Source organism: Lepus europaeus, chromosome 22, assembly GCF_033115175.1.
Source record: "Lepus europaeus isolate LE1 chromosome 22, mLepTim1.pri, whole genome shotgun sequence".
Classification (NCBI taxonomy): domain Eukaryota; kingdom Metazoa; phylum Chordata; class Mammalia; order Lagomorpha; family Leporidae; genus Lepus; species Lepus europaeus.
This window is the reverse complement of record NC_084848.1, coordinates 20,175,720-20,202,323: the sequence shown is the minus strand read 5'-3', so window position 1 is coordinate 20,202,323 and position 26,604 is coordinate 20,175,720. Positions and strand designations below refer to the sequence as shown.

Sequence of the window (26,604 nt, the reverse complement as noted above, 5' to 3'; positions counted from 1 at the left end):
AAATTTGAGGTGAAAAGGAAGTGGTGTGAGCTCCAGCCCCCCACAGGAAATGGCCTAGCCAGCTAGCCATTAGTTGACCTGAAAATGAGGTGTGAGAAAAGTCCTGGAGGCAGGGCCACCACATTGGACAATTTCCGGATCCCACTCACCTGGTCATCCCTGGCAGCAGTGCCTCTGGAGTGTGCATATACAGCCTACATAGCTGAAGGTGGCAACCTGCCAGGACAGATGTTCAGTGGACACTGCTGCTATAGGCACCAGCAAGGAGTACCACTGCGGATGCATCCAAACCACATGGGCTACTGCAGTCAGAAAGAGCCAAGAACGCGACCAGACCTGTCACCAGACTCTTCGGGCCAAGTGGAAACCATATCCAAAGAAGTCTAGCTCTGACAGGAGAGTCTGGGGTTATTTATCAGGACAGCTGCAGGAACAGGGAACTTTCATTTAAGAAGCTCCTGCCAACACTCGCTATACCAAGAATAACAAAGCTCTGAGGAAAACGGAGCTTCAGGCCACAAATCTCGAGCTTCGCGGATGGTTCCACAATGAAGCTGGCTCAGTGCAGATTTAGAAAAACACAGAGCTTGATTCTCCCAGGGAGGGGACAGAGAGAGAAAACTACTTCCTTATCCTTTTTTTGTCAAAATGAAACTCCCTCCCTGGGTTGAAATGCCACTCCTCTCCATGCCTTCCTTACCAATCAAGCCTCCAGCTCCCCAGACGCCCTCACCAAAACTTCAACCCTAGCATCCTACCTCTTCCAGGACACTGTGTGCACACCTGCAGGAAGCATCTTTCATATAAAATGCCATGCGAACCATGGCCCCTTATCTGAATGCTGCCCCTGCAGCCACACAACCCAGCAACCCTACAACAGCATACACCCACCCATGTCATCAGCATCATTTTTAGAAAAAATAGGGAAACACTGACTGTTTAGGAGAAAACCTGGACTGGGCAAGAAGATTAGAGAAAAAACACCTATAGCCACACAAGCCCTTGGGCTTATTTTTCATTCATAAAAAAAAAAAAAAAAAAACTAAAAACAGGAATAGGACACAGCAATTAAGTGTGGGAGATTAGGAGCACAGCATTTGCCACTTGCAGCTGAATTAAGAGCAGACCAGATACCATACATCCTCAAGGAAATCTGGAGTGGCCACTAAAGAATGCAATTAACTGGGAGTGGGAATGGGAACAAGTTTAATCTGAGATATGTTGAGATTCAAGGTTTACAACATAAAAGAGTTGTTGTAGAAAACAGATCTGAAACCTAGAGAAAAAAATGGAAATAAAAAGTTAGATTCTAGAGTCATCAAAGAAAAAATGATATCTGGGGAACAGCAGAGTAGCATGGTGGGTGAAGCTGCTGCCCACGATGACAGCATCTCACATGGGTGCTGGTTTCAGTCCCAGCTGCTTCACTTTCAATCCAACTACCTGATAACACACCAGGGAAAAGCAGCAGCGGACAGCTCAAGTACTTGGGCCTCTGCCACCCACATAGGAGACCCAGATGAAGCCCCTTGCTCCTGGCTTCAGTCTGGCCCAGCTCTAGCAATTGGGGCCATCTGGGTAGTGAACCAATGAATGGAAGATCTTGCTCTTTTATCTCTTCCTCTTCCAAGTAAGTAAATAAATTTTTTTAAGATTTTTTTATTTCAAAGGCAGAGTTACAGAGATGCAGAGAGAGAGAAAGAATCTATCTGCTGATTCACTCCCCAAATGACTACAATGGCTGGAGCTGGGCCAGGCAGAAGCCAGGAGCCAGGAGCTTCCTTTGGGTCTCTCACATGGGTTCAGGAACCCAAGCACTTGGACCATCTTCCACTGCTTTCCCAGGCACACTAGAAGGGAACTGGATAGGAAGTGGAACAGCCAGGACTCAAACCAGCACCCATGTGGAATGCCAGCACTGCAGGCAGCGCCTTTACCCGCTATGCCACAGTGCCAGCCCCAAAATAAATTTTTTAAAAAATCATATATGGGGGCCAGCATGTGGCATAGAGGATAAAGCCACTGCCTGCAGTGCTGGCATCCCATATGGGTGCCAGTTTGAGTCCCAGAAGCTCCACTTCCAACCCAGCTCTCTGCTATGGCCTGGGAAAGCAGGCCCACATAGGAGACACAGAAGAAGCTCCTGGTTTCAGATTGGCACAGCTCTGGCCATTGCAGCCATCTGGGGAATGAACCAGCGATGGAAGACCTCTTTCTCTCTGCCTCTCCTTCTCTCTCTGTGTAACTCTGACTTATGGTTTTCAAAAAGATTTTTATTTATTTATTTTACAGGTAGAGTTACAGTGAGAGAGAGAAAGGTCTTCCTTCCATTGGTTCACCCCCACTAATGGCCACAATGGCCAGAGCTATGCTGATCTGAAGCCAGGAGCCAGGTGCCTCCTCTTGGTCTCCCATGCGGGTGCAGGGGCCCAAGCACTTGGGCCATCCTCTACTGCCTTCCTGGGCCACAGCAGAAAACGACTGGAAGAGGAGCAACCAGGACTAGAACCCAGCTCCCATATGGGATGCTGGCACCGCAGGCAGAGGATTAACCTAGTGCACCATGGCGCCGGCCCCAATAAATAAATCTTCAAAAAAAAATCATATATGAGGGCTGGCGCTGTGGTACAGCAGGTTAAGCCACCATCTGCAGTGTCAGCATCCCATATGGACACTAGTTCCAGTCTTAGCTGTTCCACTTCTGATCCAGTTCCCTGTTAATGGTCCCAGTGGAAAATGGTCCTGAGTGCTTGGGCCCCTGAACCCATGTGGGAGACCCAGAAGAAGCTTCTGATTCCTGGCTTCTGTCTGGCCCAGCCCCAGCTGTTGCAATCATTTGGGAAGTGAATCAGCAGAAAGAATATATCTGTGTGTGTCTGTGTGAGTGTGTGCTTCTCTCTGTAATTATGATTTTAAAATAAATAAATAAATTTTTTAAAAAATGATATATGAAGCTAAGGGAATGAACAGGTTATCAACAGAGGAAGTGAAAAAAGAGTACAAAAGATGGGTGACCCCTGGAACATGACTATATGTGGGAGAAGGGCTTGGGAGTGAAAGAGGGCAGCCTAAAGAGACACAACCAGGTGGGTAGAGAACTAAGAAAAAAATCAGAGGCCTCTACAGTCATAAAAGCTAGAAAGTTTTCAAGAAGGTAGGTTTTGGGGGCCAGTGCTGTGGCGCAGTAGGTTAAGCCTCTACCTGTAGTGCCAGTATCCTTTATGGGCTCGATTCAAGTCCAGATTGCTCCACTTCTGACGGCCTGGGAGCTTGGGCCCCTGCACTCACATAAGAGACTCAGAAGAAGCTCCCAGCTCCTGGCTTCCGGTCAGCCCAGCTCTGGCTGTTGCAGCCATTTAAGGAGCCAGTGAATGGAAGGAAGACCTCTCTATCTCTTTCTGTCTGTAACTCTGCCTCTCAGATAAATAAATAAATCTTTAAAAAAAAAGGTTTTAGGGCAGGTATTTGGCACAGTGGTTAAAATGCTGCTGGAGATGCCCGTATCCCATATCAAGAGTGCCTGGTTCTAGTCTTAGCTTCTCCATTTCCACTCCAGCTTCCTCCTAACATGTACTTTGGAAGGCAACAGGTGATGGTTCAATTACTTGGGTCTCTGTTATCCACATGGGAAACCCAGATGGAGTTCCTGGCTCCTGGCTGTTATGGCCATTTGGGGACTGAACCAATGGATGGAAGATCGTCTTCTCTTTCTGTCTCTTTGCCTTCAAATAACATGAAAATAAATAAGTTTTTAAGTAAGTAGGTCTCTCTAATAGCAAATGCTGTGGAGAGACAAAAAAAAAAAAAAAGGGCTTGAATAGTCCCTGGTGTCTCTTAAGAAAGTTCACTGGAGTGCCAGCTCCTCCTCGCAGTACCGCAGTGCTCAGTGCCAGCTACACGGAAGGGAAGCAGTGGAACAGAGCACTTGAACTAGAAGTCTGGTGGGAAGGAATTAATAATAAACCATGATTACAGTTTAGAGTTCAATGGCCCTTAATAGAGCTTTGTAAAAGAGGAGGGAAAAAATAGCCAGCATCTGTATAACCAGGTTGATGCCAACGCCGCGCTTCCCCGGAAGGAGCACCTGTTTACTGATTCGGCACAAACAGAAACTGGCCTCAGGTAAGGGGCAAGAGATTCTTTTTGGGATAACCTCTGCCACAAATTCTCTGAATGACAACAGCAAAACTGCAAAATTCTTTCACTTCTGTTTCCACAAATGTATTGACTGGGAATTGATAGAAACTGATTTTCAAAGGCTTCAAAAATATCTGGAAGATGGGAAATATACTAACTATATGTGGTTCTCACATATTTCCAACAAAATAAAATAATTAGCAGGCAAACACTTCTTCCATAGAAGCTTCTCCTCATGCTTCCTTACCTGTCCCAGCAAGAGTTAAACTGGGGCTGTGGTTTTCATTCCCCAGATTTTCTACATCAAGAAAACACCTCTTGAGACTGGTATTGTGGTGCAGTGAGTTAAGTCACCACCTGCAACGCCTGCTTCCCATACCAGGGTTGGAGTCCCAGCTTCTCTGCTTCCGATCCAGCTCCCTGCTAACCTATCTGAGAAAGCATCGGAAAGGAAGATGGCCCAAGCACTTGGGCCCCTGTAACCCATGTGGGATATTCAGATGGAGTTTCTGGCTCCTGGCTTTGGCCTGGCCCAGCCCTAGCTGTTCCCGCCATTAGGGGCCATTAGGAGCAGATGGAAGATCTCTTTCTCCCCTCCACCCCGCCTCCCGTCTCCCTCTGCCTCTGCCTCTGCCTTTTCAGGGCACTAACAACAAAAGCTAACATAATTGAGAGCTAAGGGCTTTATATGCATCGTGTTATCTAATTTCCATAACAACTTTGTAACATACTCTTACTGTCTCTAGTTTAGGAAACTAAAGCAGGGATCAGCTAACATTCTCAAGGTCACACATGTATTAAGTGGCAGAGCTAGGACTTAAACCCAGAATATATCACAGATTCTCATAAAGGTCCATTTTCATGGCTGTATAACATACCATCAGATCACTGACTTTTAGTGTTATATATATTTGATTTTTTAAGATTAGAAATAGAGGTAGGTCTTTGGTAAAGGGGTTAGGATGCCTCTTGGGACATTGTACCCCAAACTGGAGCACCTAGGGGTTGGAGTCCCATCTTTTTTTTTTCCCCAAAGATTTGTTTGTTTATTTATTTGAAAGAGTTAGAGAGAGAGAAGGAGAAACACAGGGAAAAGAGAGATCTTCCATCTGCTAGCTCACTCCCCAAATGGCCTCAACAGCCAGGGCTGAGTGGGACCAAAGTCAGGAGCCAGCTTATCCATGTGGGTATAGGAGCCCAAGTACTTGGGCCATCTTCTGTTGCTTTCCCAGGTACATATGCAGGGAGCTGGACCAGAAGTGCAGCAGGGGCCAGTGCTGTGGCGTAGCAGGTAAAGCTACTGCCCACAGTGCCAGCATCCCATATGGATGCTGGTTCAAATCCCAGCTGCTCCACTTCCAGTTCAGCTCTCTGCTATGGCCGGAGAAAGCAGTAGAAGATGGCCCAAGTCCTTGGGCCCCTGAACCTGTGTGGGAGACCCAGAAGAAGCTCCAGGTCCCTGGCTTCAGATCAGCGCAGCTCTGGCTGTTGCGGCCAATTGGGGAGTGAACCAGTGGATGGAAGATCTCTCTCTCTCTCTCTCTCTCTCTCTCTCTCTCTTTCTCTCTCTGCCTCTCCTTCTCTCTGGGTAACTCTTTCAAATAAATAAATAAATCTTAAAGAAGAAGTGCAGCAGCCGGGACTTGAACCAGTGCCCACATGGGATGCTGGCATTGCAGGAGGTTGCTTAACTTGCTATGCCACAATGCTGGACCCTGGAGTCCCAGCTTTGCTCCTGATTCCAACTTCCTACTAATAAGCAACCTGAGAGGCAGCAGGTAAAGGCTCAAGTACTTGGTTCCCTGCTATTCATGTGAGAGATCTAAATAGAGTTTTGGTCTAGCCTTCGCTGCTGTGACCATCTGGAGCATGAATCAATGGATGAGCTCTCTCTCTCTCTCTCTCTCTCTCTCTGCTTTTCAATAAAATAAAATATAACAATATGTGGTGACTTAAAAATAAAATTAGAAAGATTTTTTTAAAACAGGAAATCATGAAGCAGAAGGCCTGCTTACACTGGGAACAAAACACAGGTTCCAAATGAGACATCTTTTCTGTTAACAGAACTATTTCCCGATTCTCAAAATGAGGATGCTCAATGCCACTGGTGCTGCACGGACAAGGGATGCATGACTGCAGCCTTGGACTCCCAGCCAAGTCGTGCTGGATCCAGATCACCTGACCTGTACTACTCCTCCCACTTCCTCTACATTCACCAGCCCATGTTTCTCTAGGGAACTGGCAGCAGCTTTCAATGTGTCCTGGGCTGGATTCCTTAGAAAACAGAGCCTGAGGCCAAGCGTCTGTGCCAGTGCTTAGAGCAATCCCAGGGAAGCCAGAATACAGGAAGAATAGTGAGGCAAGGAAGGCAAGTGCAAGATGAGATGGGACTCAGCTGGCCATGGCCTCACAAGAATCACCTCTTGTTGCCTGGTCATCTCAGAGAGGTCGTTCAGAACCAAAGCACCTAAAAGCTGCTCAACAAAAGAGCTGCTAGGACAGGAATGTATCTGCTAGCTCCTGCCTGTTTCTTGTGCCTTGTTGGTCAGAGATTACTCTATCATGAACCAACTTCCCAGCATTTGGGAGGAGTGCATCTCCTGGCTCCTTCACCGAGGTGAGGAAGCTAGACTTCAAAGCCCTCAGTGGGGCATGCCATCTGAGTCCAGAAGTGATAGGAGGACCCCTTGTAGTCAGCCTGTGAGGGCAGAATAGCTCAGTCCAGCAGAGCTGACTGAGACATGGCAGGCCAGAGACATGTGGAGGCAAGAGAGTCTGAGATGTGTTTAAGAGGCAGCCAATACAGGAAGCTTACATCTAGAAAGGGATCTGTGCTGGAGTGCAGAAATAGGAGGGAGAAGCCAACAGCTCTTGCTGGATGCTGGGTTACTTGGGTCTATGCAGGTTATCAGGTTTCTTTTTTTTTTTTTTTTTTTTTTTTTTTTTGACAGGCAGAGTGGACAGTGAGAGAGAGAGAGACAGAGAGAAAGGTCTTCCTTTGCTGTTGGTTCACCCTCCAATGGCCGCCGCGGTTGGCGCGCTGCGGCCGGCGCACCACGCTGATCCGATGGCAGGAGCCAGGTGCTTCTCCTGGTCTCCCATGGGGTGCAGGGCCCAAGCACTTGGGCCATCCTCCACTGCATTCCCTGGCCACAGCAGAGAGCTGGCCTGGAAGAGGAGCAACCGGGACAGGATCGGTGCCCCGACCGGGACTAGAACCCGGTGTGCCGGCGCCGCAAGGCGGAGGATTAGCCTAGTGAGCCGCGGCACCGGCTAGGTTATCAGGTTTCTATCACCAAACATCACTCCATAATTCAACAAGCATTTATTGGACATCTCCTGTTGCTAGGCATATCCTTGTGAAGACCTTGGGATAGGGGAAGGATTAAGATCTAGCCCCTGAGTGCTGGCACTGTGGCACAGCTGGTTAAGCTGCCACATGCAGTGCCGGCATCCCATATGGGCACTGGTTCAAGTCCCAGATGTTCCACTTCCAATCCAGCTCTCTGCTTTGGCCTGGGAAAGCAGTAGAAGATGGCCCAATTCCTTGGACCCCTGCACCTGCATGGGAGACCCAGAAGAAGCTCCTGACTCCTGGCTTCAGATCGGTGCAGCTCCAGCCATTGCAGCCAACTGGGGAGTGAACCAGCGGATGGAAGACCTCTCTGTCTCTCTCTACCTCTCCTTTCTCTGTGTAACTCTGACTTTCAAATAAATAATCTTAAACAAAAAAAAGATCTAGCCTCTGTCTTAGAGAAAGAGAAGCAGTCACAATGAAGTGTGATCAGGGCTACTCCAGGAGGAGACAACAGTGCCATGAGCACACAAGAATGCTATCTAGCCCAATTTGGGGACAGCAAAGAGTACCTGAGGAAGGTGACACCTGGTCAGGGGTTTGGAAGATGGACAGACACCAGTTGGGGGCAGGTACCTCCAAGCTGACAGCATGGGCTCTCTAAGAACAAAGCTCAACAGTTTTGTCGTGTCAGAGGGTATCATTTTACTCACACCATGTTTAAATGGCCATGTGGACACACAAAGCTACTGTTCACCACCAAAACATGTGCAACAGACATCCCTGGTTCTTATATCATCTCCAGACCGCCCTGCTACCAAACCCCACACCTGAACATCACCTGTCACTCACTCCAACCCCGGTAGTATGTATCAGAGATGGGGTAGTATAACAAGATACAAAATGTTTCGTTTTCATCCATAGTTCCTGACTCATTATTCCCGTATTACTGAGAATAAAGCTGGGATACTTTAGGACTCAGAAGACAAAGATCATCTATCTCTTTATCTCTCTCTTCCTAGCTGTCTCCTCCTTATTCTATGTGTTCTTTTTGTCCCCAAGGCAAGCCACAGAAAGTAGAGTTTCTCTTCCTTGAGACAGGTCATGGAAACTAAATATACACCATAATCTTCCCTAACCTTTCCGTCTCAGAGTTGACCATAAAGTCTCTGAACCACCTTGTCTGACAGTGGATCATAAGATCCCACATTTAGAAGGAGCCCTGCCCCACTCCATCTATTAGCATTAGATCATGCCCTTTTGTCTAATAACATACTTTGATCATGTTTATGCAATAAAGTCTCCATTAAAACCCAACAGGAGCTGGCGCCATGGCTCAATAGGCTAATCCTCCACCTTGCGGCGCTGGCACACCGGGATCTAGTCCCGGTTGCTCCTCTTCCAGGCCAGCACTCTGCTGTGGCCAGGGAGTGCAGTGGAGGATGGCCCAAATCCTTGGGCCCTGCACCCCATGGGAGACCAGGAGAAGCACCTGGCTCCTGCCTTCGGATCAGCGCAGTGCGCCAGCCACAGCGCGCTGGCCACAGCGGCCATTGGAGGGTGAACCAACAGCAAAGGAAGACCTTTCTCTCTGTCTCTCACTCTCACTGTCCACTCTGCCTGTCCAAAAAAAAACCAACAGGACAGAATTCTGGAAACTTCTGGATAGCCGACTACACAGAGGCTTACAATAGGAAGGTGAACAAGGGCTCACCCATGTGCCAGGGGTGGTGTTCTCCAACTCCACGGGGACAGAAGCTCCTGCACTCAGGACCCTTCCAGACCTTGCTCTATTGTATCTCCTCACCTGGCTGGTTGTTTGCATCCTTTGAAGTAGAATTTGGAATAAACCAGTCAATGCAAGTAACACATACAATGTCTCCCTGAGTCTCGTGAGCAAGTAAATCCTACCTTAGGTCTGGGGTCATGGCAACCCCAATTTGAAGTTCCAGAGGCCCAGACTTTCAACTGGGTCTAAAGTGGGGTCAGTCTTGGAAAGAAGTCATTAGAAGTCAGGGGTGGGGCCAGCGCTGTGGAGCAGCGGGTTAACATCCTGGCCTGAAGCGCTGACATCCCATTTTGGGCAGCAGTTCAAGTCCCGGCTGCTCCACTTCCTATCCAGCTCTCTGCTATGGCCTGGAAAAGCAGAAGATGGCCTAAGTCCTTGGGCCCCTGCACCCACATGGGAGACCCGGAAGAAGCTCCTTGGCTCTTGGCTCCTGGCTTCGGATCGGTGCAGCTCCGGCCATTCCGGCCATCTGGGGAGTGAACCAGTGGATGGAAGACCTCTCTCTCTGCCTCTACCTCTCTGTAACTCTTAAATAAATAAAATAAATCTTAAAAAAAAAAAAAGAAGAAGCCAGGGATTTAGATTTAGGTAACCCAAAGGGAGTAATATTTCTATGGGTGGTTTCTAAAATTTTTGCTTTTGGTGGACATTTACTCTAGTAATTAAGGCGCCCGCATCCCACTTCAGAATATTTAGGTTCAATCCCTGGCTCTGACTCCTGACTCCAACTTCCTGCTAACGTAGACTCTGGGAGGCAGCATTGATGGCACTGCTAGCACTCGAGTGGGAGACCTGGATTGACCTCCCAGCTTTAGACACTAGTTGTTATGGACATCTGGGACACGAACGACAGGAGCTCTCTTTCTCTCTGTCTCTGTTTTACTGCCCCTCAAATTAAAAAAAAAATCGCCCCCCCCCAAAAAAAAAATGGGAAATCAGGAGGCATTCAGACAGAACTGCAGGAACTATGAATTTCTGGATTTCTAGCTTCGCAGCACTCTAAGAGGTGAGACCTTTTTTTATTTTCCTGCAGCATGGGTTTCTGTGAGTGCACCTACAACATCCCACACACTTGTATTGATACCTCCACTGCTTACACATTACCCTCAGGACGAGTTCTCTCATTAGGGCCATGGTCAAGATGCACAACTCAAACTTGAAGGCCTCTGATTAGACTTGGTTCTTCAGGTGTGTGTGTGTGTGTGTGTGTTAAAGAAATGATGGCTCTCTGAGTCTGAGTTATAATTTAAGCCAGAGACATCTGACTTTTGGAAAAAAAAAAACACATACGTGGAAGACTGTAACTGCAGGAGCTTCACAAGTACACTTCCCAAAGTTCATCCAGGAGTACCTGGGAGTGTGGGGATCCCTGCCAAAAGCTCCCAACCCAAGAACAATTTACCTAGCCTGAGTTACTTTTGGGGCTGCTTTCAGGTCTTTGAAAACAAAACAAAATCACTGCAAAGGAACACAGCAGAAGGAAACCAGACACTGTGGCTTCCACCAACCCTGACATGACAATTCCTTATTTCCGTTCTCAATAAGGCAGGGCATATCTCCTTCCCTTTTCTGAGGATTCTTCCCCCCAACAAAACACACACACGGACATAAAACCAAAACATCCCAGGCAAACACTGAACCTCAGCTGCAGTGGTGAGCCTCCTGGGCGGCCGCTGCACGGGGGCCCTAGACTAACAGTGACTTCATCCTGTGCATCAGGGCTCTCAAAAGCAGACACATCCCTAATCACTGCTGCCAAATGAAGATGGGGCATGTGGTTGTCTCTGACTGCCAGGGACAGCCACGGGGAACCAGGACATACTGGGTGGGCCTGGCAAAGTGTGAAAGTAAATAACTTATCTGTTTTGAGTGAGGCCTGGCTCTGCTCTGGTAGAGCGCTGTCTGAGATTTTGATGCGTGAAATGCACTATTCACATCCTTCACTTTTTTACAAATTACAAATTTGGAGAGCAGAACTGCAGGAAGTGTTGCAACTTGTGGGACAAAAGAATTCTCATGTTATCAACTGTGAACAACTGAGCATCTTTAAATGGTGACAGTTCACCCATCTCCATATTCCTAGTTTCTTTCTGGGAAACGTGTTTTTGTAATTTCTGTGTTTCTATTGTAAAAAGAATATAATCTTAATACAGAAAATTTGAAAGATATAGAAAAGCATATCCCCTGGTGTACTTCTAAAACAATTTGGTTTACAAAAATTCCATCTGTCTGTACTTCAATTTCCCAGGGACACTGCTATTGTTCAAGGGGAATGCATTTCTTGTAGGGGGAGGAGAGGTTGTCACTACAGACAAATGGGACAGGATCCTTTGACCTTGTGACTCCCTGGACTCTCACCTCAGTGGCTAAGAATTATTTATTCTATTGTTTTTCCCAAGTTGATGGAAATTTCCCACCATTTATGCCTATTCTTTTTATTTCCTCAACCTGAAAGACCAGAAAGAAAATTTTAGCCACTGGAAGCTCTTTCCTATTAGTTTTCCTGCTTTGGAGTTGCTGGTGTTTTCTTCTTTTTGTCCTCACATCACCCACATCCATCTGGAGAAGGCTTCTCAAAAACTCTAGTAGGGAGTTAGAAACAAACCATGCCACTACATATGTTTCGTCCTGCTACCACTAATGGTAGTATTTCTTTGGGTAGACGTCTCACTGACAGTAACTCTTGCAAAACAGAAAAGCCACAAATTCAAAGCATATAAACCATAAATGCAAACACAGCAGATATGCTAATTAGAGAATGGAGAGACAAGACCTCAGAATGTGATCTTTGCTGTATCTCTGGGTTCATATTCAGCTTGGACAGTGAGACTTTTTATAAAAGTGCTTTAGAAGCATTTTCCAACCAACCATACAACTTGAACTTAAAAACAACAAGGAGAATTAGTTTATTCAAAAAGTGTGAGCAGGGGAGAGTTTTTGGCCTAGCAGTTGAGACACTGGTTAGGACGGTCATGCCCCACATTAGAGTATTTCAATTTGAATCTTGGTTCTGCTCCCAATTTTAGCTTCCTTCTAGTGGAGGCCATGAGAGGCAGCAGTGACAGCTCAACTAATCAAGCTCCTGCCACTCACACAGTAGACTTTGCCTGAGATCCTGGCTTCCAGCTTTGGGATGGCCATTGCAGGCATTTAGGAAGTGAATCAGTGGATGGGTTCTCTTTCTTTCTCTGTCTCTCAAAATACAAATTTTTAAAAAAAATTTAAGTGGAAGAGTACGGGACCATCATTTTGGTGCAGTGGGTTAAGTCATTGCTTGTGACATTACTGTCACATATCAGAGTGCAGTTCACATTCTGGCTGCTCTACTTCCAATCCAGCTTCTTGATAATGTGGCTTGGAAGACAGCAGAAGATGGCCCAAGTACTTGGTCCTTGCCACTCATGTAGGAGACCATGATGTAGTTCCTGACCCCCGGCTTTGGCCTGGCCCAGTCCAGGCTATTAAGACCATTTAGGGAGTGAACCAGCAGATGGAAGGTGTGTGTGTGACTCTGTGTGTGTGTGTGTTTATGTCTCCCCCTCTGTTGCTCTTTCAAATACATATTTGTAAATAAATAAAATAGTGCCTTCTTGACTCAAGGTGGTACACAGCAAGTATGAGGTTGGTGTGCGCAATATTGAAACACTGTCATTGACAGAGATATCCTTTTTTTCTGTTTCAGTTTTCAGATCTCTGCTCATGCATCTGTGATTCATGAGCAATGGCCGCACACACAGGACACGATTGATCTCTAGATGTAATGCGTTACTTACAGAAGAAACATAAGTAACTGAGATGTGTGCAGAATTTAATGTAGTATCTCTCTCACATCCTCCTTTATTTTTTAATAAAAAGAAGCAAAATAGTAACAGTATGAGCTAAATTAAAATGTGGGTTTCAGTTCAGGGAAAATTCAAAGGGATTTAAAAATGTGTGAGCTGTCACTGCTCCTCATTTCTAACATGGTGGCGCAAACAGCGAGAATTTCATGGTGATAAAGGCAAGATAAGCTTCACAGCATGAATGCAGCGCTTCCTGAGCCCTCAGACCTATAGGAATTTTTACTGCAGTTCTCATCTCACTGGTATGGAAACCGAGTCTCAGAGATTAAGTAGTTTGTCCAAGGACACAAAGCTCTTAAGAGGTCAAACAATATCTGATCCTCATCTATTAATTTGAAAGTCCATGTATTACAGAGCTCAAATGAAAAGAAATGATCCAGTGACAACATTAACACCTAATAGGTCTTCACTTGATTTTCACTGGCAAATTGAAGAAAAGAAAAAACTAGAAATCTGGGGCTCAGGGCCTGGCACTGTGGCATAGCAGGTAAAAGCCGCTGCCTACACTGCCAGCATCTCATATGGCACCAGTTTGAGTCTCGGCTGCTCCACTTCTGATCCAGCTCTCTGCTATGGCCTGGGAAAGCAGTGAAAGATGGCCCAAGTCCTTGGGTCCCTGCACCCACGTGGGAGACCCGGAACAAGCTCCTGGATTCTGGCTTTGGATCAGCCCAGCTCCAGCCATTGCGACCATTTGAGGAGTGAACCAGCGGATGGAAGATTCTTCCTCTCTCTGCCTCTCCTCTTTCTGTGTAACTCTCACTTTCAAATAAATAAGTAAATATTTTTTAAAAAGACGGAAAGAAAGCTGGGGCCCAGCTAGACTTTTCCACTGAAGCTGGAATGCTTCCTGTCAGCCCTTAGACCCTTCTCTGCCTGCTTTCATTCCTTCATGGCTTTTTTTTTTTTTTTTTTTTTTTTGACAGAGTGGATAGTGAGAGAGAGAGAGACAGAAAGGTCTTCCTTTTTGCCGTTGGTTCACCCTCCAATGGCCGCTGCAGCCGGCGCACCTCGCTGATCCGAAGCCAGGAGCCAGGTGCTTCTCCTGGTCTCCCATGGGGTGCAGGGCCCAAGCACTTGGGCCATCCTCCACTGCCTTCCCGGGCCATAGCAGAGAGCTGGCCTGGAAGAGGGGAAACCGGGATAGAATCCGGCGCCCCAACCAGGACTAGAACCCAGTGTGCCGGCGCCGCAAGGCGGAGGATTAGCCTGTTAAGCCACGGCGCCGGCCTCATTCCTTCATGGCTTTCAATCCCATCTATGAGCTAGGGACCCCATACAGATGCTTCCATCCCTCACTTCTCATTCGACTCAGTCTGATACCCCGGAGCATCTTCACTTCAGGGGCTACAAGCCTCTCAAACTCAACATATCCAAAGTCAACCAACTATTCTCCCAACTCTCAAATGCCAGCAGCAGAAGTTCCCCCATCCACCCAAGATGATGTCTGTTCCATCTTCCCAGCGTTCTGGCAAAAACCCTCAGGTCGGGCTATGGGCTGCCACTGTGGTACAGTATGTTAATCCACCACCTTTGATGCTGGTGTCTCATTTCAAAGCACCAGTTCTAAGTTCACGCTCCCAGCTGCTTCCAATTCTGGATCCTGATTATGTACCAGGGAAAGCAGCAGAAGATGGCCCAAGGACTTGAGCCCCTGCCACCTTGGATGTAGAGTTAATGGCTACTAGCTTTGGCCTGGCCCAAACCCAGCTGTTGCAGCCATTTGGACAGTGAACCAGCAGACCAAAGACTTTCTCTCTCTCTCTCTCTCTGCCACTCTGCCATTCAATAAATTAATTTTCTTTAAAAACCTTCAGGTCATCCATCTTCATCTTTTTTTTTTCATCTTACACTGTTTTTCTCACATTTATTTTACAAAAAGGTAATTTACATATTTCCCATTGATTTAAAAATGTATTTATTTGCCGGCGCCGCGGCTCAGTAGGCTAATCCTCCGCCTTGCGGCGCCGGCACACTGGGTTCTAGTCCCGGTCGGGGCACCGATCCTGTCCCGGTTGCCCCTCTTCCAGGCCAGCTCACTGCTGTGGCCAGGGAGTGCAGTGGAGGATGGCCCAAGTGCTTGGGCCCTGCACCCCATGGGAGACCAGGAGAAGCACCTGGCTCCTGCCATTGGAACAGCGCGGTGCGCCGGCCGCAGCGCACCTACCGTGGCGGCCATTGGAGGGTGAACCAACGGCAAAAGGAAGACCTTTCTCTCTGTATCTCTCTACTGTGCACTCTGCGTGTCAAAAAAAAAAAAAAAAGTATTTATTTGGCCAGCGCCGTGGCTCAACAGGCTAATCCTCCACCTAGCGGCGCCGGCATACAGGGTTCTAGTACCAGTTGGGGCACCAGATTCTGTCCCGGTTGCCACTCTTCCAGGCCAGCTCTCTGCTGTGGCCAGGGAGTGCAGTGGAGGATGACCCAAGTGGTTGGGCCCTGCACCCCATGGGAGACCAGGATAAACAACTGGCTCCTGGCTTCGGAACAGTGCGGTGCGCCGGCTGCAGCGCGCCTACCGCGGCGGCCATTGGAGGGTGAACCAACGGCAAAGGAAGACCTTTCTCTCTGTCTCTCTCTCTCTCACTGTCCACTCTGCCTGTCAAAAAGTAAAAAAAAAAAAAAAAAAAAAAAGTATTTATTTATTTTCATTTTATTTGAATGGCAGAGATGAAAGAGACAGAGGGATCTCCCACCCACTTGTTCATTCCTCTAATGCCTACAACAGCCAGGGTTTGGCCAGGCTGAAGTCTGGGGACCAGAACTCAATCCAGGCCTCCCACTTGGGTGGCAGGGATCCACGTGCTTGAGCTGTCCCTTGCTGTCTCCCAGTGCAAATAGCAGGAAGCTGGAATTGGAAGTAGGGCAGGAATTCAAACACAGGCAGGGGGTGCGCAGGTGTCCCAATCAATGTCTTAATCCCTACACCAAACAGAGTCTTCTCATGTGATTTTTTTTTTTTAAAACTGGCTAGTTCCCCTAGCACAGTTAGAGAGAAATCATTTGCATAACTCACCGTGAGAACTTTTACTGAAACAGTCATATAAGCCTCATCTATTACAGCGTCATTTAACCCACACAGGATGTTCACCTGCCAGTTTATTTTTATGTGGCATAAACACGTAACATTCCCTATCTCCCAGACGTGAGTCTCAAAATGCTTAACAACTCATTTAGTTAAATAACTCATGGAATGCTCATAATAGTTCAATGAAGTAGATTCTGTTCTCATCCCCTTCAAGAGATAAGGAAACTATGGCACAGGGAAGTTAATTGTCTTAGCTCAGACCTCACAATTCAAACCCAAGTCTGGACTCTTGACCACATCGCCATGTTCCATCCTGAAATGAACTTTGTTCCCTTGCAAGGTTTTCCCTCCCATAAATAGAGACACATACACATAAATGACCCTGCACTCTTATCAGGTTTTCTTATGGCCAGGACCTCTGCAAAGTGCCTGGTCTGACTGGGTGTACAGTCTCCAGCCTCTTTACAGGAAAAACACAAGCAAATAGCAGGGCATTGAAGCACCTAGACCCACGAGCACTGTGCTGTGAACAGCCACGTCACCCAGACCAGAGGCTGACAGATGACAGCAAACAACTCTGTCTGCCTGGAACTGCACCCCAAAGGACTGCCCAAAGTGATCCCAAAGGGATCAAGAAATTAAAACCACTCGTCAGTGGAGCTTGTGAATTCCACGGCCCTGCATGTGATGGATGCTGGGGAAATCAGAAAACACACGCCAATCGGACTGAGGGGCGAGTGACTGAGAGACTTGCCATGCAAAGAGATCCCATTCTCCAAATCACCACCTTTTCAGAGATTACTTAACAACAAAAAAGTTGAGGAAGAAATACAGAAAAGAGAAACAGTGTGCTTCAAATGCCCTGCTGTTAGTGTGAACTGACAGAGCCAAAAATAATGGCAGTTTCCATTCCAGCCTGAGGTCCGAGCATGTGGCCAGAATGGTCAACCAGCCCCTGTAAATGCTTCAGAGTATTCTTGTTTTTGTTTCCAGACACTGTAGTGACCGGCATAGCTTCTACAGCTAAGAAATGGAGAGGCGGGTTCGAAGTGCAGGTCTACTCCAACCTTTGACAAATTTCTTAACCCCAGCCTCTGTCTGTCTCACCTGTAAAACGGGCTATCACTGTTGATGACCTTAGGCATGGGTGTACACATGATTAATAATGTGGTATCCACAGCTCAGCACAAGACCTGGCATACAGTAAAACTGAATGAATGATAGCTCTGCATAGTGATTTTGATCATTTCAATAATGATGAACGAGTTCCCTACCCTTCAAGTGTCTGAAGTCTGAAGTAGAGGGGAATGTAGGGACAAGGAATGATGCAGAAAAAATTGTCTTATGTTTGGCAAGAACGAGAAAATACACACACTGTTTTTGAGAGTTCTGGGTGCGCACAACAGACAACACTGAAGCAATGAGAAAGTTCTCTGGCTATGGATTAACCCAGCCTTACCCACTTAACCATGACATTAAAATCCTCGTCTTTGTAAAAGCTTAACTGGGGTGGACATTTGGCCTAGTGATTAAGATACTGCTGGAGATGTCCACATTCCATAATGGAGTGCCTAGATTTGAGTGCCAGGTCTACTCCCAATTCTAGCTTCCTATGAATATGCAGCCTGGAAGACACGGATGATGCCTGCTGTTGCTCTGCCACCCACGTGGGAGAGCTGGATTGAGTTTCAAGCATGGCACTAGCTGCTGCAAGCATTTGGGAAGTCAACCAGCATGATGCGCGTGCTCTCTCTCTCTGTTTCTGCCTTGCAAATAAATTTTAAAAAATTAAAAGCATAAATCAGGAAAAATGGACAAACATATCCAGTTTCTTAAGCAAACAGTGAAGTAAAATCTGTTTTCATTTAAAGCATTTCATTGTTTTAAAAAAAGGGAAAAAGCAATTAGCAAATTTCAAAAGGCAGCCTGGTGGAGTGCTTGTATCAGGCTGGTAAGGGTCTGATGTCCCACTTGAAAGTTCAAGCAGATTGAAAGTCACTGATATTGCTGCTGGTTGGCATTTGGCATGAAAAATACTAAATGTCATTCCATTCGGATGGCATGTTTGCACAGACCTACAGCACTAACGTGGTGCCTTCTTTCAATGAGAGCCAAGGATAAGTCTGAAACAGAAGACTGTTATTTTCCTTCTATTTAAAACTAATAAGGACCTGTTGAGGTTTCACACGAGGACCTCCATGGGGCCTAACACCAGCTGCAGAATCCTAACTAGATGTCAGAGCCCTCAGTTCTTAGTGACACCATCCTTCTGCAGATCTGCAAAGCAACTTAAGCCAAGTATCCACCCCCCCTAAAATGTCAGAGGGTGGAGTGGGGTCAGGTAAGGTAGAAGTGTCAGGGGATTCCTGCATGACTTTAAAAAAGTCACTTGATCTTTCCAGGCCATTTTGGAAGTACAGAGAGACCAAACGCCTGCCAGTTCAACAGGGTTTATAGTAGGATTAGATTTTATTTATAAAAACATTTGACATCCTTAGCTCCAAAGTGCTTTCCTAATAATAAGACGAGCACGTTAAGGTGGATCAGGGTCCAGGGTTACTCACGTGCTAGCTTGTCACTGCCTGGCTTCATTCGTTAGGCGGTTATACAAGTTGTCAAAGGCACCAGCATTCAGATTAGGTGGTCAGATGGCAGTCAAGAAAGAGAAGGTTGCAGAAATCATCTAGCTAGGAGCTCCCTTCTCTCCTATCTATTCCTTCCCTTTAAATACAGAGTTCTAGTCAGTGTACCTGAAACAGACTGATAGGTCAACTCAGAGGCACAGTTCACTTAGGTCCATTCCCTAAATATTAGTGCTTCAAGAGCTGGCACTGTGATATAGTAGGTTAAGTCTCCACCTGTGGCACCAGCATCCCATATAGGTGCCAAGTTCAAGTCCTGGCTGCTCCTCTTCCAATCCAGCTTCCTGCTAATGGCCAGGGAAAGCAGTGGAAGATGGTCCAAGTGCTTGGGCCATTGCACCCATGTGGGATACCCAGAGGAGGCTCCTGGCTCCTAGCTTCGGGTTGGCCCAGCTCTAGCCGTTGCCAGTACTCCCACCAAGCTATCCACATTCAGACCAGTGGAACTGCTCTGCCATGAACCTTCCAAATCCACCACAACCTCTGAAGGATGCCTGGTCTGAATCCACAGTTCTCAGTACCCCTCTGCCTATTCTTTACCTCTTATTCTCATTGTTGTTTAATTTGTATTGATTTTGCATTAATACATTTTATGCCTTTTCTCAGAATGGAGGCCCTGGGCAGAAGACTGAACATAGCACTTCTCTGTGTTCCTCCTAACTTCTTATGCAGTTTTGCACCCAGAAGATGGTCAGTGACATTCACATGAAGTCACCTCCTATAGGTTTCACTGAGCCATTAGAAATCTGCAAAAATGCTTCATTATGACTAAACATCACAAGGGACACTGACCTCCCCTTGCTGGTTAGGGTGGGGCCACTCTAGGCTGACACAAGGGTATACAATACGTGAAATAGTCAACAGACCTTGAGTTTTCAATCCTGCCCTTCTATTAAACATCTATAAAGTTCAACACAATTGTTTCCACCTTAGTTATTGAATTTCAGAAAGACAGAAATTACACTAGAAATCTAACTTCTAGAGATAAAAATATGTATGACAGACTTTACTCAATATAAACATACAGAGAAGATGCTACTTATCTAGTGATTTGTTACTTATACTTCTTAAATATCAAATTGTTAGATGAATGCTATCTAAGTAGGGTACTACCATTTTCTTTATTTTTTTTAAGGTTTATTTTATTGGGGCTGGTGCTTAGCAGGTTAAGCTTCGGTCTGCAGCGCCAACATCCCAAATGGGCGCCTGTTCGTGCCCTGGCTGCTCCACTTCCAATCCAGCTCCCTGCTAATGTGCCTGGGAAAGCAGCAGAGGATAACTCAAGTGCTTAGGCCCCCTGCACCCAGAAGACCCAGAAGAAGCTCCTGGCTCCTGGTTTCAGATAGACCCAGCTCTGGTCATTGTGGCTATTTGGGAGGTGAACCAGAGGATGGAACATGTCTCTCTCCTGCCTCTTCCTCTCTCTGTCTGTAACTCTTCCTCTTAAATAAATCTTTTTAAAAAGATTTATTTTATTTATTTCAAAGGCAGAGTTATGGGTGGGAGGAGATAGAGATCTTCTTTCTGCTGGTCCACTCCCCAGATGGCCGCAACAACAGGATCCAAAGACTTGGGTCATCTTCCACTGCTTTCCCAGGTGCATTAGCAGGCAGCTGGATTGGAAGTGGTACAGCCAGAACTTAAACTGGTGCCCACGTGGGATGCAAGCAGGTGTTTAACCCATTATGCCACAACACTGGCCTTGATACTAACATTTCCTAATGAACACCTTCAGCATTTTATTTTAGTTTAGCCTTCAAAGACTTATTGATTGATTTGATTGATTTGAAAGGCAGAGTGATGGCTCACAACAGCCACTGTTAGGCCAGGCTGAAGCCAGGAGCCCAGAACTCCATCCAGGTCTTTCATGTGAGTGGCAGGGTACCAAGCACTTGAAACATCATCAGTTGCCTCCCAGGTGCATTAGCAGGAAGCTGGATTAGGAGGAGGAGGTGGGGCTGAATTCCAAGCATTTTGAAATAGGATGTAAGTGTCCCAAGTAGTAGTTTAACCTATTGTGCCACAATGCCTGCCCCTCTTCAGCATTTTAAATCCCTTCTGGCTAAATGTTCCTGGTCTCACTGGTTCTTCTAAACTCTAGGGGCTTGTTTGCTGCATCTATCAAAATTTTAGGCCAAATTTCCTGGAAATCTGAGGTGAAGGAAATTGTCATAGTTCACTATAGAGCTGAGAAACAGAAGGCAGTATTCAGGCCAACATGCGAGAGGAAGTGAAACAGCTTGCTTTTCACAATTACCAGGAAAAGGAACCAGAGGTGGCCTTGGGTCTTCTGGACAGAGGTTATGGTTCTAGGCTTTCTCATCCATCCCTGAAGGTATCCAGAATCCTGAATAATTCTTCATGGCACGATTTGTCTGTGAAATCTCAATTAGGACAAGGGTCTTTTCAAGTCTTACTCTCTTCATTTTATAGCTTGAGCCAATTAAGATGTTTCTTATTTCACAAAGACTTAGATAGAATTTTCTATTCATACCTCAAATGGATCGTTTTAATTCATCCTACCTTGAAGCAAATAGTCTAAGCTGTTATCCAGTACTCAAAATGATGACCCTAGGAAGATGTCATTCATTCACATGCTCTCTGTTGAATGGGCACAACACTGATGGTCTGGACCCCAGGTAGTTGATTTCTGCATGTCCACGACTGGGAAAAATATAATGAAAAGAAGCCCTCACTGTGTCTTACTTCCTCTGTCATGTTGTATACTCCAACATACTTTCCTCATAACGATCACTTTGGAAAGCTCTGTCCTTACAAGAGTAATGACTCACAGTTAGAGGAATTGTTGCGACTTGCTCCACCTATTAGTATTCGCCAAACCATGGACAATCTTGAGTTCTCAGGCAGTTATTTATCTTGGGGGGAATCAATCACAATTTGCATGACCACATGGTACAGATGTTTATTGGTGAGGGTGACCTCAAGTGAAGCAAGCAATTTCTTGGTCTGAGTATTTTAAAAATTCAGCCAAACATCCACCCAGTAGGAAGCTCTGCTTCAGAAGAAATTACAACTGGAATGGTGAGCAATGTGATGGGTCAGGTTTGGAACATGTTGACAGGCTTGAGTGAGTGGTCTGGAGCCAAACCAAAGGGTGTGTGCTCAATGTCAGGAAGGGAAGTCTGGGCACAATTACAAAGGGAATGCATAAAGCAACGCTTGTACATTTCTTGCTCCTCTTAATCTGAGCTTTTTTTCATTTCTTCACTATGAGAGTTGCATCTGCAGTTTAGTATCAATCTAGAGACTCAGTCATTCTAACAGACCCTACAGCTGATGGCCAGAGCCAGCCTTAAGCAAAACTGCTACATGGAGAAGGCTGGGTGGGACCTCTCAGCCTTTTTCCTCCTTCCTTGAGGCCTTTCCCTGGTGGTCTGACCGTTCATCAGTCATATCTCAATTTCTCTCTTTAGTCTGGAGGATGCTAAAGTCTTCAGACCAGCAGTATCAACATTCCCTCAACACTGGACAAAAATGCTCATTCTCAGGCTCTACCCCAAACAGATTCAGAAACTTGCGCAAGGCAGGAATCTGCCAGTGTCTCAAAGTCTCCACCTGATCTCATATATGAATTAGCGAACTGCTGCTTTAGATGCCATGACAAAAGAACAACTTTAAGAAGAGGCAGCTTGTGCAGAAGACAAGCCACTCACATGCCAAAGAATAATTCTCCCAAAATTTCAAGTCACGTGACAGTGACAGCGAGAATAGAGGCTGCTGTTCCCATTCTAGCTCTCATCATCTCTTGTCTTCGGTCTCACCTGTTTCAAGCTTCTCTCTACATTGCCTCTAGAGATGTGCTCTGAAGGTCTGATGTTGTCAAACCTGATACAACCCTTCAGTGGCTGCTCCTTGTCCGTAGGATACAGTTCCAAGCCCTAGCACATGACCCAGGGCACTTCACCATCTGCCTCTGGGCTATTCCCCTGACTAGTTTCCTCAGCACCTTCTCTCCTCCTCAGACACACCTTGTTCTCTGCAGGAAGCATATACTTCCCATATGTCCCACACTTGGTCACAGGACTTATCTTGGAAAGTAGGGTGACAGCTCCTACTTATGAGCAGACATTAAGTGCCATAGTTTTCTTCTCTTTCACCTTTTGCCATAACAAGATTAGCACTGTCCCAGAGGGACAGAGGCTGTTTTTAAAGCCTCAGTGTGGGGTAGGTGTTAACCACAACTTGGAATGCCCATATCAGAGTGCTGGTTCCAGTCCTGGCTACCCTGCCTACAATCAGGCTTCCTGCTGATCTGCCTCGGAGGGCAGTGGATGGTGGCCCATTTGCTTGGGTCATTGCCACCTACACAGGAAGCCCAGATGTTGTTCTGGGACCCTGGCTTCAGCCTGACCCAGTCCCAGCTGTTGTAGACTTTTGGGAGTGAAGTACTGAATGGAAGAGCTGAGCTCTATCCCTGTTTCCCCTTCTGTCTCTGTCATTCTACCTCTCAAATAAAAATTTCAAAAAGTCTCCATGGGCCCCAGAACCAAGGTGAAGAGCAGAAGCACGCCTGACCTACATGGCACATGCAGCGTAAGTGGGAAACCAACCTGTGTTATTGTAAACCACTGAGGTTTGGGAGTTGTTTGTTATTTAACTTAAATAGGCTATGATAGCACCTGTGGTTATTGCCGTCTAGAATGTCTTCTCCCCCCCCACCCTTCCTTGCAATCCCATCTCACCCTTCTCTGCACAACAGACGTCCTCATCCTTCTACACTCAGCTCAAGTGTCAGTCCTCAATCAAGTCTTCACCTTTTCTAAGTAGAACTGATCACTCTCACCATTAGGGTCTCCTCTAGATGTGACAGAATTGTAACCAGTCCCAGCAAATGTGCTAGAATTTTCCATAATCCTTAGAATAACCTTTCTAAAAACACCTGCAATAATAATGTGAGTCTGCATTTTAGAGTGGGAGACTTTGACTTAGAAAAGTGAAGGAAGTTGTCCAAGTTTCCTGGTCTCGGTCAGAGCCAGAGCTCTTACCAGGTGTCTCTGAACTCTGCAGTCTTTGCCCTGCTCTTCAACTCCCCAAATAAGCTTTCAGATCCTCCACTCACTTGGAGAAAGTAAAAGTCTCTTCATTAACAACTGAAAGGGCTGTCTCATTAATTAGAAGCTTGAAAGATTTGCATCTGAGAGTGGCCTTCTTACCCCAGAGAAGGTAATCACTTGCTTGGTGGATGTATAGATTCTAAGGCTCAGGCTAAGGTGCTGGCCACCCTAGAGAGCTGGGGCATTTTGTCTGCACCCCTCCCAAGGTGCCAGGCTATGAGGGCTATTGGGAGACATTCCCACTGATATCCCTTAGGGGACCTTGCGAAGGTCCTTGTGAGTTTGTTACAGGGTGGGAGGCAAGGAGCAGAGGGTTCAAAACTTCAAGCAGGTCTGTTACATGTTGATATTTCAGGTCTTAAAAAGAAAAAAATGAAAGTGGCCAAATGTTTATTTGCATCTTGAGATTAAACAAGGAAAGGAAAATGACACAGTGGCAAAACACTGAACCAGACCACCCAGGTCAGACATGGGAACCCACACCTAAAAGTAGCAACTGCAATTTGAGGCTTCTAGGCATTTTGTCCTATGGTTTAGTCTTTCTCTCTCTCCCTCCCTCTCTCTCTCTCTCTCTCTCTCACACACACACACACTTTTTCTTTAAGGGAGGAGTGGAAAGTATAAAAACCTTCAAATATTTTCTCCAAATTAGCCATATTAGTGAAACAGGAATATTTTTTTAAAGTACTGCATTCTTTTTACACGACACGCACACTAATTTTTACAAAGCTTTCCTCCGTTTCTAGCTGGAATGCACTTATCTCTCTCACTATTTGAATGGAGCAGCTTTTCTTTTCCTACCCCCAACACTCACCTCAGGGTACATAACCTCTAAAAGATACCATCAGTAACATTAATAACTGCATTTTTCCCTTCAAGTGTAGAAGGCTGTTCAGAGCTCCAGGTGGTTGCCGGGCCAGTTTGGACGCGTCTGATTCAGTCTTTAAAAGACCATTCATTCCATATAATAAATAATAAGAGCCAGCATTTATTGAGTACTTAGCACTGTGATTGTTGTGAGCGCTGGCCCACACAATCCTCAAAACAATGCTATCAGGCAAGTGCAATTATTATCGCCACTTTCCAGATTAAGAGAGTGAGGCACACAGCAGGAAGCATGGGGATGGAGGGCGGCCAGCAGCTGCTCAAGACCAGGTTAATGATTCACTCACAGCCTTCAGGCAGCTCCTCTCAGTAGTAACTGTACCTGGCAGAGCATGTCCCCATGCACCTGTGTCCACACACACACACATTGACACAACCTCACAAACACAGACATATCACAGTTACACACACACACAGCCATACACACACTCAGTTACCTCACACTTACACGTCACACACACGCCACAGCCATACAAAACACAATCATCAGAGTTACCTCAGTTACCCACATGCCACACAGCCATACACACAATCTCAGCCACACACAAACCACAGTCACACACACACACACACACCAGCCATACAGTCACACATGTGCAGTTACCTCAGTTACCCACATGCCACACAGCAGACACACAATCACAGCCACACACACACACAGCCATACAGTCACACATGTGCAGTTACCTCAACAGTTAAACACACACATGCCACACAGCCATACACACAATCACAGCCACACACACACACACACCTCACACAGTCACACACACACAACAGCCGTACAGGCACACATGTGCACACACAGTTACCTCAACACAGTTACACACACAGATGCCACACAGCCATACACAAACACAAACCCAACCGCCAGTCACACACACACACACGGGCACACATGTGCACACAGTTACACACAGAGATGCCACACAGCCATACACAATCACACACACGAACACAGCCACACACACAGCAACACACACGCAGTCATCCACAAACCCACGGTCACACACAGGCTCATCTTCAACTCCACCACCCCGGGAGGGGCGGGCGTCCGGCAAATCGCTTGGCAACGCGCATAGAAACTCCGTCCAACGCCCCGCGTCCGGGCCGCCTCTGGGCGCTGTCCAGCGGGCAGCGCGCCTGGGAGGCCAGGAGGGGGTCCAGTCCCGGACACCCCGAAGGTGGGGCGCGACGCCAAGCCGGAGTTTCGGGCGCGAGGGGTGGGGGGAAGAGGCACCGTCCCCGGAGACACCTGTTGTCGCCTCCTCACTTGGCCCAGCGGAGCCGTCAGGGCGATCCAGATCCCTGAGGACGGCACCCGGTGGCAAACAGTGCCGGGTACCGGTGCGGGGGTCGCAGGTGTCTTTCTCACCCCCACCTGCCCGCCTCACCGGACTCACCTCATCCACTCCCAATCCCGGACGCCCGCAGCCGGCGGGAAGGTGACGCCAGCCGGTGGCTCCAGCAGCGGCACTGGGGGCGCCAGGGGACGCCAAGCAGCCCCGCGGCGCTAGGACCTCGCGGCCGGCCAGCCCCCAGCCAGCTCCACCTGCGGGGCCCCTCAAGGGGACCCGCCCGCCCTCGGGGCTCAGTTACCTGCAACGCCGCCCGCAGGGTCCCACGACGCGTCGGCCGGGAAGTCGCCGCGGAAGAGCCGGCTCGTCCGGCCCGGGGGACCCCGCCGCCGGGCTGCTCTCGCTGCGCTCCCTCCGGCCGCAGCGCCGCCGTCGGCTCCCGACTCCCGGGCTCGCTCCGCGCCCACCGGCTCCCGGCGCCGCTCCCGCCGCTCCTGATTGGCCGCGGCGCGCACCCGAGCCGCGCCCTGATTGGAGAGGGGGCGCCAGGGCGGTGGGAGGGGGCGGGGCTCCGCCGGGATCCGCTCCCCCAGCCTGGGACGCTGCGGCCTCG

General features: G+C 47.4%; 1 protein-coding gene across 4 annotated transcripts in view; it reads right to left on the bottom strand.

Moving 5' to 3' along the window:
• Positions 1–26,375, bottom strand: part of STON2 (stonin 2) — a 189,593-nt gene extending 163,218 nt beyond the window's left edge. For 2 of the 4 annotated variants that reach the window (XR_009864798.1, XM_062181224.1), the window contains exon 1: positions 21,257–21,277. The gene's annotated coding sequence lies outside the window, so the exon portion shown is untranslated. Of the gene's footprint in view, positions 1–21,256; positions 21,278–26,292 lie in introns of those variants that run through there. The other 2 variants (XM_062181225.1, XM_062181226.1) reach the window with 2 other exon arrangements.
• Positions 26,376–26,604: the final 229 nt, after the last annotated feature.